Source organism: Salarias fasciatus, chromosome 5 (genome assembly GCF_902148845.1).
Source record: "Salarias fasciatus chromosome 5, fSalaFa1.1, whole genome shotgun sequence".
In the NCBI taxonomy this organism is placed as follows: Eukaryota; Metazoa; Chordata; class Actinopteri; order Blenniiformes; family Blenniidae; genus Salarias; species Salarias fasciatus.
In genome coordinates, this window is record NC_043749.1 from 33,008,085 (window position 1) to 33,024,516 (window position 16,432).

At 45.1% G+C, this 16,432-nt stretch overlaps 1 protein-coding gene and 1 long non-coding RNA gene across 2 annotated transcripts in view; both read right to left on the reverse strand.

Moving 5' to 3' along the window:
* The window catches only part of LOC115388518 (heparan sulfate 2-O-sulfotransferase 1-like), a gene marked incomplete at its 5' end in the record, with an annotated part of 183,075 nt that overhangs the window by 26,150 nt on the left and 140,493 nt on the right, over positions 1–16,432 (reverse strand). The gene's annotated exons all lie outside the window — the stretch shown is intronic.
* The window catches only part of LOC115388735 (uncharacterized), a 32,456-nt gene continuing 27,373 nt past the window's right edge, over positions 11,350–16,432 (reverse strand). The window contains exon 3 of the long non-coding RNA XR_003931498.1: positions 11,350–11,570. This is a non-coding gene — a long non-coding RNA (uncharacterized LOC115388735). The remainder of the gene's footprint in view (positions 11,571–16,432) is intronic.

Consider the following 16,432-nt stretch of genomic DNA (forward strand, 5'->3'; position numbering starts at 1 on the left):
CTCACAGCGATGCGGCGGTCACAGAGACAACGGGCTCGTCTGCTTGGCGGACGGATTACTTTTGCTTTACTCCAGCTTTGTTTTTCTAAATCAGATTTTTGGACATTGACTTCAGCTGCATAAGTGTTGAGCAGAATGCATGAGGGACCCTGTCAGGAAATAACAGATGACAGTACATCCACCCATAGAGGATGGAGATCCTGGTTCAGAGGCTCAACCCTCCTCAGCAGCCACGGAAAGACAGCCCTCTGATCAAGACATGGGGTTTAAGAGAGAGAGGAGCAAACAGTCCATGACATCCATGACCATGCCTTTTTTGAGCTGCCTGATTCTCTGACTTTGTAGTCTTGAAATCAATGTCCTCAAAAAAAAAAAAACCCTCCTGACCCTCATTTCCAACCTGAACGATCCACTGGAGACACTTTGACTGTGTGAAATAACAGTTTGAAATCAGCACGCTGGATGTCTGTGGACCCCTCACCAATCAACGCTGGTCCTGCGCCTCAGCCAGCCTCCAGCTCCACACGGTGGAGGCCTTGATGCAGACCTGATGCCGCTGATCCGGACCACAGTCACTAAGTGGCAATGATGGCGCCTGGACACCCGCACCCACGTCCTTTTCTGGATCCAGGAGAGTGAGGGACTCCTTTGTTTCAGACTGAAGCAGCTTGTGAAGGAACCACGCTGTATATCCATAAAGTACCGTTTATAAGAGCTGATTCCAAATGCTCATCTGGAAGAAAACTGATTCCAGCATGCATGCCTCTTCTTCAGGGTGAACTTTGAATTTGACAGCAGCTCATCTTGATATTGAGGTTTTCAGATGGACAGCAGTTTTTAGAACTCTTACATGAAGTCCATTTCATTGGAAAAAACAGATTCCTCCTCCCTCCTGAGTGTAATCTCAGCCTTTGTAGAGGTGAGACTCTGTAATGAGGCTGGTGGGGGTGAATGCTGTTGGAATCATTTAGATGCTTTTTCCACTTCCACAACAGTTTGATCTCAGGCGGGCCAGACCAGTTACAGTTGCACCCACGATTATCAGCTTTGCATTGAAGCTTTTTTCTTTTTTGACAATTCCAAATGTTTTCCCCAAATATTTCTCAGCTGGTGGGCCACGGACCACGTGGGTGTTTGCCAGTGAAAATAGAGTCCAGGGGGAAAAAGCTGAACGTCTATTCACATAGCTGAACAGTAGATGGCGATAATTCCTTGTAAAACGGTTTGACACCCACCCTCAGGATTTCGTATTGGTTGTTTTGACCCCATCTGTACAATTTAGTGCACTGCTTGACTTTTTCTGGACTTCACATTCATGCCAAGAAAAATAAGGTATTTTAGGAGCTTCTATGTATTATTTGAATATGTATGATTTTCTCAGTTAGTGTTTGAATTTGTTTTTAAATACTGGATAACTTCATGAGGGCCCCGTCCTGCCCACCCGCCCCTCATCAGCAGGCTTGGCTCAGTGAAAACAGCTGACAACTAAAAAAAGTCAATGCCTCATTGTGGTTTGAATGTTCTGGCCTGCAGGTTGTGTGTTTGACAGCCCTGCTGTGGAGCAGTGGTTCCATCCGGAGGGACCAAACGATGGAAGCAGGTGTACAGTGTGTGTTGCTGCCCATTCTGACAGCAGCGGGTTTCAGCTCAGGCACCACAGGCCCTGTAGGGAAGAAGAGGGACGATGGAGCTGGGCAGGAGTGGAGGAGGCGCAGACACTGTGGGTCTCTGGCCCTGAACTTTGACCCCCATAAGCTCCCTGTGCTCCCTCACTGTGACCCTAGAATCCTAGATGGGTCAATGTGAAAAAAGCAATTTCCCAATGGGAATGAATCAAGTATGACTGGGGAGTTTTTGTTTTTCAGTTTGTGGCCTTTTCAGATGTCAGGCCTTTGAAGCAGTAAGTAATTCCATCATGTGTTACCCTCATAAACTTGGTTCTATTTCACAAAGTTTGACCTTTCTACTGTACCAGTATTGATTGCCACAGGTTACTCAGAATTCTGACTTTATTCTCATAATAATAAATCTCCATGCAGGACTTCAGGGATTGATTGTCCGCGGGCGGACATGCAGACTGGGCCTCAGGTGCTCTTCCCATATGGACACAAACAGCGTTGGTGTAACATGCTGGTTGATGTTGTTTTGTTCTGCTCCTCCTGGCGGTCCTGGTGTTCGGGGTGTCCGTGATGCTGATCAAGAAGCAGATCCAGAAACTGGACGAGTGGAGAGCGAAGCTCGGTGAGACGCTCCCGGCCGTGGAGCAGTCGTTCTGAGAGGCGTCGCAGAAACACAGCGGGTGGTGTTCGGTCTGGAGAACTTCGGTCCTGCTTCACCACACCTGATCGCAGCGAGGAGTCTGATTCTGGGCCTCCCGGGAGCTTCTCAGTAGATCCAGGCAGACATCTCCCAGGGGGGTCTGCTTCTGCCATGTACCATGAGACAAACGTCAATTCAACTTTTTACTGACATGATTAACAGCTAACTGGCCAGCAGTGATATAGGGGGAGGCGCTTCATTAATAATAACCTTCCTGCTAAATTTGTTACCATTTCAAAACGCTAGTCACAACTTTCTTCAAGAATATAATGGTGTCTGCCATCAGTCTCTGAGGAGTCCTCACATGTCCTGCTCTCCGTCCCTCTCAGAGAGCGTCCTCCTCAAGCCAGAGGTGGCTGAGACTGAGCGGCGTGTCGGTGAGGACCAGCCGCCGCCGGCCAGAGGAGACAACACGGTCATCATTTACAACAGAGTGCCCCAGACGGCCAGCACGTCCTTCACCAACATCGCCTACGACCTCTGCAGGAAAAACCAGTTCCACGTCCTGCACGTCAACATCTCCCCAAACAACCCTGTCCTCTCTCTGCAGGACCAGGTGAGCGAGCAGGACAAGCAGGACTCCAGCTCCCACACCAGCTGGTTTCCATTCACCCTGGTGCTTCTGATGCAGCAGAGACAAAGGGTTCAATAACACATTCTCTGGCGTGGTTGCACACTGCTGTGCTGCTTCAGAAAAGTTCTGCTTTCAGATGACAAAGCTTTAACCACGCCCTGAGTAGGGCTGGGTAATAAAACTATATACCGTAGATACTGATCACTAAATAACTTTTCCTCCGTAGACATATGAAACACGGCCAATAAGCTTTTGGATAGATTCCATATTTCAATGTTTTGACGGATAATGACAAAGAGCTGCTCCCTGCTGAACCGATCATGTGTCTGGAATAGAGCCATGCCGAGGAGCAGCCGGCCTGCTGCAGCCGTGGACCCCAGCAGTGGGGGGACGACCTGTCCTGCTCTCACTGTGCTCCAGTCTTCCCTCCACCGTCCAGGAAGCTGCGACCGCACTCCGCCCAGCGATGCCAACCAATCTCCCCAAACTGTAGAAACACAAACTGAAATTCAGCCGGCTTTTATCCCTTCTTGACCCTGAGAGAGAACTTTGAATTTTCTTTTTTTTAATTTTATAATGACAGTCAAATAACCACTCGTTTGTTGTTTTTAGCTTGGACTGGTTTGTTGAGATGTGCGACTGTGAGCCAGTATTATTAGTCTTAATCTTGACTGCCTGGATACACAGCGCTCAACTCTCTGTTTTTGAACATCACTAATCTGGAAAACTTTAATTTGTCTACAGAAGTCCTCCTCAGTCACTGTTGGGCCCACATTGCTTTCTGTTTCCTTTGGGGAAAGACAGCTGAGCTGACTCGGTCTCACTGAAATGTCAATCTGGTAGAAGCTTTCAGTGACTTCAGAACTTTTACATTCATCTCAAGCACCAAACTGCAGCTACTCTTTTCCATATTAAGCTTGTTTTAATCTGTCATCTCCAGATTCATGTTGTGAAAAACATCACCTCATGGAAAGAGAAGAAGCCCGGCTTCTACCACGGCCACATGGCTTATCTGGACTTGGCAAAGTAAGATCTTTCACTTCCGCTGGTAGTGATAGTATTCACAGTACTTAGAAATGGTCAGTTTGTATTTGTCTGGAGGATACACTTCATATATTATCAGCTCTGATCAGAGAGAGTAGTCCAGCTCTGCTCCACTGTCACTCCTCCTTAATAACGAACAACTAGAAATAAGCTAAATATTCTTAAATCTGGGCAAATTTTCTTGTTTTGAGCAAAAAAATCTGCTGATGGGGTAAGCACAATTTACTTGGCAAGAATTCTTCAAACTAGACTATAAATCTAGCCACTTTAAGACCATAATGTGTCTTAAAACTAGATAAAAGAGTCCAAAATGTAAGAAAATTTGCTTCTAACAAGCAAAGAAACTTTGTCGTGTAAGAAATATTTACTTAAAATCACTTTTTTTTTTTTTTGCTGATAAACTGATGATTGTTATATGTCATACAATGCATAACATAGTTAATATAAGAAGAGACATTTACTGTGAAAGGTCATTTTGGCTTCCACTACACAGTATGTTATTTTGATACTGCCTGCATGTACGCTGACATCAGATTGCAGCTGGAGATGATGGAAGCAACACAGTGTTTTGTGAAATCGTTCTAGTTACCATCCTCCTCAAACATGGGACAACACAGCAGACAAACACACAGAAACACAACAGTAACGTCCCTACAGTGGACAAAACCTTGATCATCAGACCTTGCCATCCTCACTCCCAGCCTCGTGGCTCAGTCAGTCCCCAGTTTCTGGGGGCTCGTCCGGTTATGATTAAAGCTACACAAGCAGTTTTACAAGCCACATTATATGCATTCATATTATAGTCCATTTCCACTAGACTATATGTAAGCAAGCAAGCACTCAAATAAAATGTAAGATTTCCCACAAATCCCCCTCTTGGCCAAAAACAGATTTTAGGACCACAAAATTAACATTCCTGCAAAACATACATTTCTGCATGGTCTGCAAGCATGTCTCCAAGTACATAAATAAATAAGTACATCAATTAATGAATAAATAAAGCAATGTTCAGACAAGCAACAGTTTAAAACAAAATGGTGTGATGAGTGTTGATACTCAACTGCCTCGGTGGACAACTGACTTCCCACAGTCCTCTCTTCAGGTTAGGAGGCCGGTGTGTCCTCTCCTCCAGGTATGGAGCTCTTCAACCTAGAGAGGCGAGTGTGACAGATGTGATACCACTTGGCTGCTTTCTCCTTCAGTCAGACAGCATGGGTCGTCCGGGCTGTCGCTTGGAACGGTCCGTCCCAACATGCCTCTGTCCACCCCCTCTTGGGTCAGCGCAGGTCCACAAATCCTAGATTCACGTCCTACTCCAGGTGTTCATTGCGATCAGGACCAACCTCCTGGTCCTGGAAATGGTCTCCCGGTCTCTGGTTCCAACAGGGTTAGGAAGGATAGTTAAACTGAAACACACACGCAGGCGTGTGAGCGTGGCTCTTTTCTCAGCTTTCTTTGAAGGAAATTAGTTTCTTGTGTTTATCAGTTGTGTGTGTGTGTGTGTGTGTGTGTGTGTGTGTGTGTGTGTGTGTGTGAAGCTGCAGAAGGAGCTGAAGAACCTGTGTGTGGAGGAGGGCCAGCTGAAGCGAGCTCTGGACATGAAGCTGAACATCCGGCGGCAGAAGAAGGAGGTGAAGGAGCAGCACGTGAAGGAGGTGCTCGGGTACGGGCCTGCGCTCCTCCGCGCCGCACGCCGTCCACCGCGCTCACGCCCCCGCTGACCCGAGCCGCTCTTTCAGCCAGTGCACCCACATCCACCAGAGGCGCGAGGAGATGGCCGACAAGATCCAGAAGATCTCCGGCCAGACGCAGCAGCTGAGGGCCGAGATCAAGAGCCTGAGGGACGTCTGCGGCCAGGAGACGGAGAAAGCCCAGGTACCGGCGGCCTCCCGCAGCAGCGGCAGGCCACTTCCTGTTCCCACGCTGACGCCTTCCTCCTGTCCCCTCCAGGCCATCTACAACACCCTGTCCGCTGCCGTGGACAAGCTCCACCAGCGCATCCAGGCTCACTCCACAGACCTGAAGCTCGCCGCCACCAAGATGTCTGCAAACATCTGAGCCTGTTTACTGTTCTCATATCTTCTCACTTTCACAGCCTGATCAGACCAGGGGGGTTCCACAGTCTGACAGCTCATCTGTTTAATGCTCTTTTGTCTTCTGTTTAATGATTCATAAAGACAAACCAAGTCAACCATGTGTTTGGAAAAATTCTTTATCACTTGTCTTCATATTTTTCTCATGAAAAGTTTGACCACATGCCGACTCTTCTGTTTTCCTGATCAGCCCAGCCTCTTTGGACTTCAATCTAGAAACACATTTCCACTCTGATTTCACTGTAAAGCTGATGCTGCTGCATGACGATGAAGAGAAAAGAACTGAGGCTGGTTCTTCAGCCGATCCCCGAGCTGACGGGGTCAGAGGTCGTCCTCCTTCGGCCCTAGCCTCCTCTGTTATACAGGCGCTCAGCTCCACAGCTGCTCAGAGAATGCTAGGTAGCTATGCTAAGCGGCCCCGATGGACAATAAATGCATAACTTGGACGACATCCGGCCAAATGTCCAGGTCAGAGGCGATTGTTTTTTACCGCAGTTTGAAAAAGCGATCTTGCTGTTGGCTGTTCTGTGGCATTTTGTGGCGGATTCTGTGGTTTTAGAGGGCTTTGAGTGCTATGGTTGTAATCAGCGGAGTCTCAGCTCTCATATGAGAGGCTGTTTGTGTGAATTGTATCAGGTTAAATTGCGCTATTATCAATATTTTGGCAAGTGGGTTGACACGGTCACGAATATAGTTCATAATTCATTTAGTTCGTGTTTGAGCTGTGTTTGGGGTGTGTAAGAATGGCTGAAATGTTCGGTTAGCCCAGGTTTTGTTGTTTAATTTGAGGATAAGCATCATGACACTCTGTCAGAAATAATGCATATTATTAGACAATCTCTGAAATGTTTGCTGTCAGGCCCCCAATTGGGTGGCGCTCGGGCTTAAGGGGTTTTAAAGGGGATATTTCTGTGTACATTTAGGTTGAAGCATTAGCAAGTGCAGTATTGAGCTTTTTGTGAGTTGGGACTGTCTGTTTTCTCCCTTGAATCCATGTTTGGAGCTGAGCAGAAGACTGAAAAGACTGTAGAAGCAGTTTGAAAGTTCCTTCACTCGTCTGGACTTGATGTGAAAATATGAAGCAATGAATGATCTGTGCCTGTAGAGGGCAGCAGTACGCTTCGATGAGAAGAAGAAGAAGAAGCGGACACAGGACAGAGCATCAGGGTGAAGCGACTATCGGCTGTGATGAGGTTTTTTTTAAATGGTCTTGGATGTAAATTGTGTGAAAATGAGTGTAAAAGAGGTGAGGCTGTGATCTGTGAGAATGCAGCAGTTGTACATGCGTGTATAAAGAGCGTGAGTGAAGGTGGTTGAATGTGTTTAGTTTTGAAAAGTAAAAACCTAACTAAGCTATTGGGCGATCTGGCAAGTAACTAGCTAGCTAACTGATGGCCATCTGGCATCTGTCCCCCCCAGAAACAGACACTGGGACGACCATCGTGCTTCAGGCACATATTGAGGCGCACCTTGCAGTAAATGGCCTGCCAAATGAAGTCCTAACAGTTCCTAACAAGTCCTAACAACTCCTAACAAAGTCCTAACGCTTCCTAACAAAGTCCTAACACTTCCTACCCAAGTCCTAACACATCAAAGAGATTCCGAACAAGGTCCTAACGGTGGGGCAAAGGAGCCAATCAGCTTCTGATTAGTGACGGCTGTCGTCCAATCGGATGGCGAGCTGCTGTTTGACTGACAGCTCACTGGTCCAATCAGAAGTGCAGATTGGTGCAACCAGACGCGCTGACGGAACCGCTGCAGCACTGTCAACAACTGTGCACGGAAGATTTATTTCATTCACGACGTCAGAAGTAAGTACTGAAATGAATATAAACGTGTTTCAAAGTGTATTTTTTTAAGTGGTAGTCTGTTTATGTGTGTGGATAAGTCAGTAGTCTGTACGCGTGCTGGTTCAAGTGTGTTTTCTTTTATCACTTCTACTAAGTGTCTATATATAGTTACTGGCGATGTGTGATCCTGTTAAAACATCCAAAACAATGTTATGATGTATAAACGGAAGAACTACTGCTGATGTCTTTGAGCTTTAATGTTTATATTCCCCAATGTATTGCAATATATTGGAAACAGCAACCATTTCTATATTTTGTAATATATTACAGTATATTTTTGCAATATATTGCAATTCCAGTCCTTTATGTGTAAATGCATTTCCTGTTGACGCTACAGATTTAATTTCCCAGTTAGAGCTAACAGAGAGATCCATCAGTTTTCTTGTTGACATTTACAGTAGGACCATGTTCCAGTGTATAAACATTCAGATGATGAATGAATGAGTGGTCAGTGATGGAGGGCCAGGACATTTACAGACTGGAACCCAGGGTCATGCTGGGAAGGAGAGCTGACCCTGTCAGCTCAGGATAACATGTATGTTTAACAGGCCAGAGACCAAGAGGCAGGAGCTGGAGCCTCCTGACTCCTGTGTTTGGTCAGCCTGTCCACAAATACGACGTTTTTGAGGGACAGATGCTCTGCAAGTGTGGACATCAGGAGGTAGGGGACATGACACTGCAGCTGGGGTCTCTGGAATGTTTCACTGGTTTCTGATTGGACATGAGATTCCCATGAACTGGAATTTCCCAGGATATTCCCACTCTGACTTTTTCATATCATAATGTGGTGCTGCAAGGTGAATTTGTTCAGTGGAATTGTTGTCTAAAAGCAGTACAGGACCTGTGATCATGGACTCTGTAATGGATAGACAAGGGTCCAAACAGTGATTGTGCTGAGCTCAACAACAAATGCATGGATCGTCATATCTGAAGACAAATCGAGCATTGGACATTTGATCATCAGTTGGTCTGGAAGACGGGTCCAGACTAGTTCCCGGCTCTCTCCTCAGCAGCCTTTAACTAGTTCAAAGTTGCTGAACAATATTGTATCAATAACCAGACTGTCAGATCATGATGGTCGCACCTCTGTTCTCTCACTCATTCTCCTGTCTTCTTCTTTTTCCAGGTGACGACTGATGGCAGGTGAGCTTGTTGCAGTGGCTCAGTCCACCAGAGAAGATCTCCTGAGTGCACCTGATGGAACTGGAGCCGATCTGCCAGAGATGCTGGAGCCGGTTCAGGAGGATGAGTATCCTGACGTGACAATACCTCCTTATTCTCTTCCAGTCTTGATTCAGGTAACGATCTGATAGCCCAGTATTAACCCATTTTAATACATTTTTACTGTAAACCTGATCTGCAGAGGGCCTCTAACTCTGTCCTCACCAGTGAGTCCTTTAGGACGTTACAGTTGAAAGTGAAGTCCTGTCAGCTCCCCATTGGAGGACTTCAGTTCCAGTGAAGCTGCTCGTATCTGACCATGAAACAAGCTGGTCTCTTGACTGTTTCTCTTAAATGAGCTGCATGAACTGTTCTTCTTTTCTTCACATGTGACAGGACGGCCGATGTGATCTCAGAGACGTTCCCAGATGGGAGGCAGTCGATGCCTGACTCCACCGGATGATAACTGCTCTTTCTAACATGGAAATAGCAGAAATCCTGAGGCTGTGCTCCTGTCTGGATCCCATCAACAAGCTCCTCAGCAGGTACTCCTGGAACCCTGAGAAGACCAGCTGGCCAGGGCCTGCAGATCCTCTATCAAGACCAGCAGCTCTGCTCCAGGCCAGCAAGCAGTGAGAGGTGTCTGCCGAGAGTCTGCTTCTACTGTGTGTGTAGCTGTGTGTTCACGTGTAACTTACACCACTTGATGGTGTGTGTGTCTGCATCTAATACACTACTGATATAGACATCTGGGTGTGTTTGTACATGTGCCTGTAACATACAGGGGTGTGTTCTTTGTGTATACTTTACACACACAGTGTGTGTTATGCCTTCCTGTCTGTTCTGTTCTTGTCTAAATGATGTGTGTCTCTGACAGGATTTGATGTTTCATCCATTCAACATATTTTATTCATTTTAGGTGTTAAATCAAAGTATTATTGTGTTAAAATTGCATTTTGCAGCTTTAAAGCAAAGGCTAAAATAGCTGATAAGTGGTAACAAGTCAAAATAGTGTTGATTTGTCACTGAAAACAAACAACAAAAACACAACTCTTGTGGTGTAACAGCAACACAGCCAACCTTTGGGTGGAAGATTCCAGGTGCAAATCCTGGCAAGAGTGTGCAACTTGTTGTAATTTTTTGTAATCATAGAGGATTATCAATAATATTAATAATATTAATGGATTAACACAGCAATAAATATTTAACAGAACAATAATAGAGGAATAAGTACTTTTTCTGAGCTACAGCGTCTGATGATGTATGATTTTATGCTGAATTTTCTCATTTTTTTCTCCTTTTCTCTTCCCCCCCTTCTTCCTTTTTTTTCTTTCCCCCACCGTAGCAGTCCCTTTTGCCCCATCCTATTGAGAAGCGGGTCCCTGTGGGACTCGAACCCTGGTTGCTCGCTGTTTCCAGCTCACAGGCGCGGTGACACTTTAACGTAGCCACGCGCACAGGGCGGTTATACAGGCGACGAATGTCCTGTTTAAAGCTGACGTCATCATCTGTGAGCGACGCAGCCAGCCTGCTGGGATGGACGCTGTTAAGTCTGGCCACTAGGGGGCGACGCGACTCTGTGTGCACAACCTCATCTCACCCTGCCCTTCACCTGAAAGGAAACTAACAAAAACTGTTTTGTTTTCTTTTGTTTTTTCATCTCCTCTTCAGGTACACACGCTCCGCTCGCACCGCCAGCTCTGTGTTAGCTCGCAGCAAAATGTTGCACAAACATATTTCACCACTAAAAATTAAAACACCAAGTCAACCTTCATTTATTTGCCACTGCGCGCCACCAGCTTCACAGTAAACACAAATACCAACTTTACAAGTACAATTTTACATTATTACACTTATCCAAAAAACACATGGAAATTACACTCCTGCTTAAGGACACCCCCCCAAGAGTCTTGCTTTCTAAAGCAAAAGCTACATCTGGATGTGTGGATGTCTCTTTGTCACGCCACATTTCCAAAAATATCATCAAGGAATTCAATAAAATACCATATGATTATATTTGGAGAAGAAAAAAATATTCTTCTGAGTCAAGGAAACGTGAAAGAGTGATTTATACTGAATTCTGCCATATCTTTCATTTCTTACATTTTTTCTTTGTCAAACATTTGGAGTCCTTTCAATAAAGATATTTATCAAAGAACTAAGATAGCCTGAAGTTAAACTGCCCACGGTAAAAACACTGCTTTGGCAGCTCAAGCAAACATTAGAAAATGAGCTGAAAACATGTCAACAATTCAACTCCTCGTCGTCTGGTCTGAGATCAGATTTTCACTCCCTACCAGTCCTACCTGGACCCCTGCTGGGGATGATGATGGTTGATGGAGAAGAGCTTCCATGTGTGTTTCTGGCTCTGACCGTCACCATGTGCTCCTCCCCGGGGTTCAGGCTCAGAGTCACACTCTCACTGCTGTTTGCCACTTCGCTCCTGATCTGCCACTCTTCCTCTCTGCTTTTAGTCCAGGTCACTTCGTAGTCCAGGATCTCTCCGTGGCTCTGATTGGCCAGCAGCTTCTGCACACAAAACACACTTCACCACTCAGATCACCGGACGAGGATGTTTGAGTCCGTATGGAGAGGTACCTCTCTTCGTCAGGTCGGCCCTGTCGTGCAGCTCCACCGTTCCAAGCTCATTCTGTGCTTTCAGGGTCCAGTTTCTTTCTTCAGCTCCAATTTGCATCATTTGTGAGCATCTGCCCTTTGATGCAGATTCACAAGGCCTGAAAAAGACACAAAACAACTTTGATAAACATATCTGAACTTGGTGGGCTGTGTGGGATTGAGGCGGACGGGAAGTGTCATGAGATTAGTTCTGTTGGTTTTCTTGAGAACTACTTGGATTTGCACATTTACCCAGAGGAATATGTTTAAAAGCATGTTGTTTTTTTGAATCCCATTGCGTCTGAAACAATCAGTAGAGAGTGTGGTAGGCAGTGTAGTTCTACCTCCCGAGCAGCTGATAGCGTGTTGGACTCCGGAGACAACGGTGTGTGTGTCTTCCTACTGTCCAGCTGCAGTCCACTGACTCCAGATCTCGTGTTTCACACTGAAGATCCCGATCGTCAGGCGGGTCTGATCCACACCCAAACAATAAGAGAAAGTAACGGTCAGCACTTTTCATTGAGAAGGGTTCAGAATCCGTCATACTCACAGCCGATAAAGTACAAGCTCTGTAGGAAGTGGTGTTTGTTTGGCACTTGACGTCGACGCAGACCTCTGACGGCTGCTTCAGCAGCAGAGTCAGGCCGTACGTCTGATCGCTGATCTCAGAGGTGTTCATCTCAGCTCCTCCGTAGCCGCTCAGATACATGCGGTCAAAACTCTGAGCCGCCGGCACCACGCAGCAAAATGTGGCCTTGCTTCCTGTCTGAAACACTCGGTCCCGAGGGAAGACGCGCTTCCTCTTCAGGGCTCTAGTTCCTGCAGAGAAACAGCATGATGACGTCCCGTAACGTGACGGACTGATGGAAGACGGAGGGCCGGCGGCTGCATGGAGACCTGGAACCATCTGCTGTGGTTTCCACCGGTTGGTCTGGTTGTCGTAGCAGAAGCGAAGCCTCACTGAATGAGGAGCGCAGTCTAAAGACAGATGAGACGTCCAGTTCCAGGAGCGAGGCCGTCCCGCCCTGTCGGCCGCCACTGAGACCTGGTCCTGAAACCAGACGGACCGAGTCAGAACCAGCTCCTTTCCAGACAGGAGGATTATCTTTGTTGGACTTTTCAGTCAGGAAACGTCCAACAAAGTGTTCTACCTCGTAACAGCGTCCTGTCCTCTCTGTGTCTCATTCCAGACTTTCTGGCTGTGGACCCTCTTCTTCTCACTGTGAGGTGATTTCCTCAGCTCTGAACTCTGACCCCTCCCACCTGACTCATCTGGACCTGAGAGACAACCAGCTGAAGGATTCATCAGTGAAGATCCTGTGTGCTGGACTGAAGAGTCCCAACTGTAAACTGGAGACTCTGAGGTCAGTTCAGTGTGAAGCTAGAATCTCTTCTAAGATAAAGGTTTGTCCTCACATCTCACTTCTTTATCTCTCTGTTCAGGTTGGAGGATTGCAGGTTGTCAGAGATCAGCTGTTCTTCTGTGGTCTCAGCTCTGAAGCCCTCCCTCCTGAAACATCCGGACCTGAGTAACAACAAGCTGCAGGATTCAGGAGCTGAGCAGCTGTGTGGTTTTCTGGAGAGTCCACTCTGTAGTCTGCAGACTCTGAGGTGAGGGTGGGGTATTAGGGATGGCTTGATACTACCTTTTCATGTCTTCATGTCCAATGGCGGTAGCATGAAATTGAGTATTAGCCAATTCCAATACCAATCTGATACTGATACCAATCCAGTACTGATACCAGTCCAACCTCCTTTAGTGATCAATAATGGTAGCCTTCATCATAATTTTCTGAATACACACATCTAAAAATCGCACATTCACCATGCAACAAATATTCTGCTCTCCTGAAGGACGAAATAAAATAGCTGACAAAATAACTGAAGTAATGCAATACTGCCATGTTAGGGTTTTTTTTAAATCAAGACTCCAGATTTAACAGCTTTTGATGTTGGTAAAAAAAAAAGAATGCAACAATGGTTGTATTAATTCCGGATGACTGCCAAAAGGAGATGCTGAAAGCTCTGAATGTTCCCTTCACACATGTGAAGTTCTAGTATGTGTACCCACAACGTCACTGGTGACCTTGTGCATGACCCTAGAAAGGTTATAAGCTCCAGTGTCACCTCAGGTTCAGTTCCTACAGAATCACCTTGACTGATCATGAAGATTCTGAGTGACAGAGTGCGGTCAAGAAAACATTGGATTGTTGTAGTAAGTTACTCAAACGTTTCTGTCGTTGTGTGTTTTAGATTGTATGTCATAGTTGATGAGCTGAAACTATAGGATATTACAGCAGTCCTGCAATCAGTCCAATGTTCATGTCATTTTGTAGTTCAGTATCAGTTTGTTGGGAACAATTTTGGACAGATGTGTGTCCATCTCTTGATGTAGTTTTGGCTCATTCTTAATGGAATGCCCCTACACTGGCATTGTTGGTCTTTCATTGTGTGGCTGTGGAATTGTGAAGCTCAGTTGCTCACAACACATTTGTCTTTTTCTACAGGGATGAAAGCAGATGAAGCGATGAAGATGTGTCTGTTAATGCATTGTGGAATAACAGGGAGCCAGTGGAGAGATTTTCAAACAGGCGTGATGTGGGACCTCCTGTTGGCGCTGGTCAGCAGCCTGGCAGCTGAGTTTTGGACGTACTGAAGACGAGCAGCTCTTTCTGGTTGAGGCAGTGAACAGGCTGCTGCAGTCGTCCAGCCGCGAGGATATGAACGCATGAAGGATCATTTCAAGCTCGTTCTTTGACACCATGGGTCTGAGCTTAGCGATATTGCGCAGCTGGAAGAAACAGTTTCTAACAAGTTGCCTTGAGTGATGGTGTAGTGACATTTTATTTGGAAATGAGCATCAAACAAAAGCAACTCATATCCACAAATGTGTCTCCACCTGTTTTTACACAATGAGATTTGTGAGACTTAAAGCCTTTCACATAGAATATATTGGTGATTGACAGAGACAATTTAGAGTCACTGAAGGTTACACACACACACGCACACGCTCAGTCTTGTATTTCTATCCTTGTGGGGACCGTCCATTGACTCCCATTCATGTCTAGCCCCTAACCCTGACCCTTACCCTAACCCTAACCCACACCACAACATAGCCTAACCCTAAAGAAATGTTTTTGCACTTTTACTTTTTTCAATAACAACAACATGGTCAAGAAAACACTGTTTCTCCTACTTAGGACCGGAAAAAGGTCCCCACAAGGCACGTCGTTCCACGTTTTGCTATCCATGTGGGGACATTTGGCCCCAACAAGGATAGAAATACGAGAACGCACACACACACACACACACACACACACTTCTTCCATTTTGCCTTGCAAATGTGTTTCACAAGTTCCAAAGTCTTGAGTGAGAGCACCGTATAGGACGACGCTGATTATAAGACGACCCCGATTTTTCAAATGTCATTTTGTGAAAATAAAAATATGTTGAAGACAATAAGGTTACTCATAAAATGTTTTTTTATTGTTTTATTGTACGATTATTGTAGGAAAACTCACAACAGACATAACATTTCATGTGATTTACGAGCAAGAAATATATGAATCCTGAGACGAATTATGTAACCGGCCTTTCAAAGCTCTTGTTTCTAATTCCATCTGGGAAAGACAATTCAAAATTCTGCATTGGCTTTTTATTTCTCCTGAGAGGAGGCACAAAATGTATTCTTCACTTTCTGAAATGTGTAACAAATGTCATTCTGATGTTGGTATCTTCTTCCATTGTTTGTGGGCCTGCCCACATATTTTGCCATTTTGGTCATCAGTTATTGGTCAGCTCTGTAATGTATTTTTTGTAATTCAAGTTTTTATTTTTTTCACAACTTAGAACTAGACAAACAAAATCAGACAGCAATGAACAATACAAAATGTGGCCAAACTAACATACAAAATGAGTACTCTACTTTAATTCACCGTATCTAAAATGGTTAAGATGTTTCAAAAATCTGAGCCCAGGATTCAACAAACTTATCCATGTCATTATTCACTCTAGCCAATAATTTTTCATATGTTACAATTTTCTGCATATTTTCTTTCCACCTACTAAACTGTGGAGCAGAAGGATGTAGGCATTGTTTTTTTCCAAAAATTGAATTCTCCAAAATGGGGTCTCACTATCATCGAGGACGAGATTGTTGTTACACATCAGCGCCGCTAGATGGAGCCAAAGTACCAGTGAGCAGGAAGCAAATGGAGAGTTCTGCAGTGATCTGATGAACAATGGAGGAAGGTGACCATCTGGAACGAAGGGGCTGGAACGCTGGACAAGTGAGCAAACAACAGAGGAGAAGTTTAAACTGATGGTTCAACACAGCAGAGTCAACAAACAACTGCCAAGCAGCCAAGATATATTAGACTGAATTATTAATGCTCATGAAGTTGAATAGAACTTGAATTTGATGCTTATAAAGTTTTTTACTTCATTAATGCAGTTGTTGAACCTTTGAGGAACTTATTTGTTGCTTATTCACTGAGTCACAGCCTCAGATTTTGAGAAAGGGAATGTAGTTTATTTAATACTGCAGGAATATTTCTTGATCTTTTGTTACATTTTTTATTGAACATTTTGTACAAAGCAGAGCATCACAAAAACATAAAGTAAGAAGAAAAAAACAACAACAACAACAAACAAACAAACAAAAAAAGAAAGAAAAGGAGGATAAGTCCTTATCTTAAGACTCCTTTGGCCAAGCTATGGACAATAAGCCAGATCGCAACTTCTGTGCAGAGGAACAGTCCAAACAGTTCAAGAAA